A 5295-nucleotide genomic window follows, 5' to 3' on the forward strand; every position below is an offset into this window, starting at 1 on the left:
AAAAAAAAAAAAAATTCTATTTGCTGTGTAAACATATAAAAGATTTGGGATTCTCAGTTTCTTTGTGCTGCTGAGTGTGTATGAGATTAACTCAGGAACTGGAGGCAGCTGTATTCTACGTTGGGCCAGGGTAGCAGAGGAAGCTAGCTGCTCTAACGAGAAGAAACAAGCAGAGGAGAGATATTAGAGAGGTGGAGAGAAAGTAATATCTGGGCTCTCAACTTGTTTCTGGTCTTTCCTGGGGCCAGCTACATCTCTCTCCTTGGTTTCTTTGAAACATCCCTATATTCTTACAATAAATCTCTCCTTTTTTGGCCTAAGCTAACTTCAGTTGTTTCTTGATAGTTACATTCAAAGAAATCTATCATAGCAGGTTTTCTTTCTTGTTTTTGTTTGTTTATGACAGGGTCTCGCTCTGTTGCAAACAGAGGTTAGTGGTGTGATCTCGGCTCATTGCAACCTCCCCTTCTGGGTCAAGCAATTCTCCTGCCCCAGCCTCCTAAGATGGGGTTTCACCATGTTGGCTAGACCGGTCTTGAACTCCTGGCCCCAACTGATCCCCATGCCTTGGCCTCCCAAAGTGCTATGATTACAGGTGTGAGCCACTGCTCCCGACCTCATAAAAGGTTTTCTGTAAACACTTGTTAAAAGGAAATGTAAAGTTCTTTGTAATGAAATTATTTAGGTTCTCAAAACTGGCTTATACTTTTCAAAAAAAACCTTCCGGAGCTGAGGGAGGCCAGCTCCAGGGGTGTTCTTAAAGACATTCACCCTAAGCTAAGGTGGTGTTTGCTTATGGAAAATATGAGCTGGGTCTGGGGCCAAGTAACACATTCCACCTACTAGACTTTCCTCTCAGTCCCTGCCTAAGAACTTAGACTTTTCAATGTTTGGTGATGGCCTGCCTGAAACATAAATCCTGAATGTTGCTAATCAGGATGCAGTTTGAGGAGTGTGAGGTATTTTTGTTTGGTTTGGTCTGGTTTGTATTTTGAAAGGAAAGGCATTAGGGCCAGGGCAAGAGCACCAATCCCAGGGTGAAGAGTCCTTGGCTGATAACTATTTTGGTACATTCAAATATGGGTTTCCATTCTGCCTAATTCTGCAAGACTCAAAAAAAAAAAAGAAAAAAACATGTTTTCAAGTTCTAGGACTACTTAACCCTTTGAGGCTAATACCTTTCCAAAGACAAAGTCCATTTCTCTGTCAGTGTTTTCAACACTGTAGATAGTACTGTCCTTTTACTATTTATTTATTATTAATATTCCCAGTACTGAACAGACAGAAAGTACTTAGGAAAATCCTCAAAGTCCCAGAATGGTATTCATAAAGCACCTCCTAGAGTTAAGTAGCCTGCAAATGAAGTTAAGTACATTTAATATATTGTATATGAGCATGGTATCATAATGTACATTCCAAATATGGCAGAATGACAGTAAAAAAAAAGAAGCTGCATGTATGTTTATGCTTTTTTTTTTTTTTTTTTTTTTTTTTTTTTTGAGACAGGGTCTCACTCTGTCACCCAGGCTGGAATGCAGTGGCATGATAATAGCTTACTGCAGCCTCAAACTCCCTGGGCTCAGGTGATCCTCCTACCTCAGCCTCCCAGTAGGTGGGATCACGGGTATGTGCCACCATGTTCGGCTAATAATTATATTTTTTGTAGAAACAGGGTTTTGCCATGCTGCCTAGGCTGGTCTCAAACTCCTGAGCTCAAGCAATCTGCCTGCTGCAGCTTCCCAAAGTGTTGGGATTACAGACGTAAGCCACTGCATCCAGCCTGTTTACATATTTTTTTATGTAAGATGAATGACAAAATTGTCTCCGATATGAAATAAGTCAGAATAATTGCATAATAAATACTAAGGCTAGAAAAGTGTAATTTATTTCTATCATTGAAGTACCATTTAAAAATTAAATAACATTATTTAAGTACCAGGAACCAACCATACCTTTTAAGCAGTATTTCTTGAAAATTCATTAGGGATATTGTAAAAATTTAAGACATGGCCCCTGTCCTTAAGGAGCTTTATTATAATTTATGTGAAACAAGACAGATACAAAGTATCCTCTCTTACTTTTACTAAAAGAAGTAGTATGGTGAATTGGAAAATAACATAGGCTTTTAAACTTCAGGTGTAGGTTTGTATTTTTAGTGCCACCGTCCCATTAATGTATGATCTCTGCCAAGTTACTTAACTGCTCCCAGCCTCAATTTCTTTAACTCTAAAGTGAGGATAAGGATACTAATTTTTTTTTCTCTCTTTTTTTTTTTTTAGAAAGGATCTCACTGTTTTGCCCAGGCTGGAGTGCAGTGACATTATCTCGGCTCATCAAACCTCTGCCTCTCAAAGTCAAGTGATCATCCCACCTCAGCCTCCCCCAGCTGGGACTACAGACACATGCCACCATACCTGGCTAATTTTTGTAGTTTTGGTAGAGATGGGGTTTTGCCATGTTGCTCAGGCCCGCATCAAACTCCTGAGCTCAAGTGATCCACCTCCCTCAGCCTCCCAAAATGCTGGGATTACAGGCGTGAACCATCGTGCCCAGCCAGGACGCTAAATTTAAAGGACTAGTTTTCAGCCAGGCATGGTGGCATGGGCCTGTAATCCCAGCTGCTCAGGAGACTGAGGCAGGAGAACTGCTTTAACCTGGAAGGCAGAGGTTGTAGTGAGCCGAGATGGCTCCACTCTACTCCAGCCTGGGTGACAGAGTGAGAGCCTGTCTCAAAAAAAGAAAAAAGAAAAAAAAGGACTGGTTTGGTTTTGTTTCCTTTTCTTTAGAGATGGCAGTCTCACTGTGTTGCCCAGGCTGGTCTATGAACTCCTGGGCTCAAGTGATCCTCCCCCATCAACTTCCCAAAATGCTGGGATTACAGGCCTGAGACACTATGCCCAGCCAGGACAGTTGAAAGAATTAAATTGCAATATGGATCCAGACACCTAAGTAAATGCTTGATATGTGTCAGATGTTAAAAAAATATAATAGTTTAGGGCTGGGCATGGCGGTTCATGCCTATAATCCCAGCACATTGGGAGGCCGAGGTAGGCAGATCACAAGGTCAGCACATCGAGACCATCCTGGCTAACACGGTGAAACTTCATCTCTACTAAAAACACAAAAAATTAGCCAGGCATGGTGGTACGCACATGTAGTCCTAGCTACTCGGGAGGCTTAGGCCGGAGAATCGCATGAACCTGGGAGGCGGAGATTGCAGTGAGCCGAGATCACACCACTCAATGCACTCCAGCCTAAGCGACAAAGCGAGACTCCATCTCAAAAAAAAAGAAATAGTTTATTCCCCAACTGAATTGAAGGGATTGAATATTTTCGACCTCACTTCTTCTTATTGATAAATAATAGTTTTATTATTGGTGAATTTTAAAATTGAAGTTAGCCAAAACTTCAATCATATTAACAACCAAAACTTTAATTTTCTCAAAACTAAAACTCAATTCTGCACCGGGCCGGCCAGACACCTGCACCCTCCTGCAGCTAGTCATGCACCACCACCGCCGTCCACCCCCCAGCTGCCAGCATGGTCGGGCCCAGACGTCAAGACACCATCCACCATCCAGATCTGCCGGATCATTCAGCCAAATGATGCCAACGTGGCCGGCAATGTCCACGGGGGGACCGTCCTGAAGATGATTAAGGAGGCGAGTGCCATCATCAGCACCCAGCTGTGTGGCCGTGCTGGCTCGGGTCGGGCACACCGACTTCCTGTCGCCCAAGTACATCAGTGAGGTGGCCCATGTCAGCTCAGAGATCACCTACATACACCACCAAGCATTCTGTGGAGTTGCAGGTCAACATGATATCCAAAAACATCCTCATAGGTGCCAAAAAGCTGGCCAATAAGGCCATCCTCTGGTATTTGCCCCTGTCGCTGAAGAATGTGGACAGGGTCCCCAAGGTGCCTCCTGTTGAGTATTCCCAGCAGCAGCAGGAGGAGGAGGGCTAGAAGCAGTAGGAAGCCCAGCAGCTGGAGTGCATGGAGGCCAATTGGAGGAACGAGGACATCAGCCAGCCAGTCCTCAACCCAGAGCTGTCAGCTACAGCTTGATCCACCTGGTGGGGCCTTCAGACTGTACCCTGCACAGCTTCATGCATGGAGGCATGACCATGAAGCTCATTAACCAGGTCACCAGGATTGTGGCTGCACACTACTGTAAGACCAACATCATCACAGCTTCTGTGAACACCATTAATTTTCACAAGATCAGAAAAGGCTGCGTCATCACCATCTCAGGATGCATGACCTTCACAAGCAATAAGTCCATGGAGGTCAAGGTCTCGGTGGACGCTGACACTGGTGTGGACAGCTCTCAGAAGCCCTACCTGGCTGCCAGTGCCTTCACCTATGTGTCTCTGAGCCAGGAGGGCAGGTCACTGCTGTGCCCCAGCTCACGCCCAAGACCGAGGACGAGAAGGGCTCGGAGGAAGGCAAAGGGCGATATCTGCAAATGCAGGTGAAGCAACAGGGCCACGTGGAGCCTCAGCCCTAGACGCCCTCCTCCTGCTGCTGGGGCCTTGAGAAGCCATGGCAACAGGCCAGTGTCCAGTCACTTAGAAGTTACCCCCTTGGCCAAAAACCCAATTCACATTGAGAGCTGGTGTTGTCTGATGTTTTCTGTCAGTGTTTACCTGTACTCTCTCCTACAAACCTACACACCAAAGCTTTATTTATATGATTCCAGCGTCAGTGCTACACAGTGCTGTCCCGGGCTCTGGGAGGCATTCCGTGGAAACCCTTGAGAATGCTTCTGAGCACATTGCAAGGTATGGAAAGAACCCAGCACCACTGATAAAGCTGCTGCTTGGCTGGAAAAACAAAAAACCCAACTGGGTGCGGTGGCTCACGCCTGTAATCCCAGCACTTTGGGAGACTGAGGCAAGAGGATCACTTGAGGTCAGGAGTTCGAGACCAGCCTGGCCAATATAGTGAAATCTCATCTCTACTAAACATACAAAAATTAACAGGCATGGTGGTGGGTGCCTATAATCCCAGCTACTTGGGAGGCTGAGGGAGGAGAATTGCTTGAACCTGGGAGGCGGAGGTTCAGTGAGCTGAAATTATGCCACTGCACTCCAGCCTGGGCAACAAGAGCGAAAAAAAAACTAAAACTCAAATATCCAAGATTTTTAATCAGGTAACTAACATAGATAAGGGGGAAAAAAACTAAGAATATACTGATTTACCTGAAAAATGTTATTTATAATCCTAACTTGCTCTCCGAACATAATATCACATAACATTAGTGACATTTTTTTTTTTTTTTTTTTTTTTTT

The 5295-nt window shown here is 44.7% G+C and overlaps 1 pseudogene; it reads left to right on the plus strand.

Moving 5' to 3' along the window:
• Nucleotides 1-938: 938 nt before the first annotated feature.
• On the plus strand, nt 939-4562 carry LOC108290141 (annotated as a pseudogene).
• Nucleotides 4563-5295: the final 733 nt, after the last annotated feature.

The sequence above is a fragment of the Cebus imitator genome, unplaced genomic scaffold (genome assembly GCF_001604975.1).
Source record: "Cebus imitator isolate Cc_AM_T3 unplaced genomic scaffold, Cebus_imitator-1.0 Scaffold425, whole genome shotgun sequence".
NCBI lineage: Eukaryota > Metazoa > Chordata > Mammalia > Primates > Cebidae > Cebus > Cebus imitator.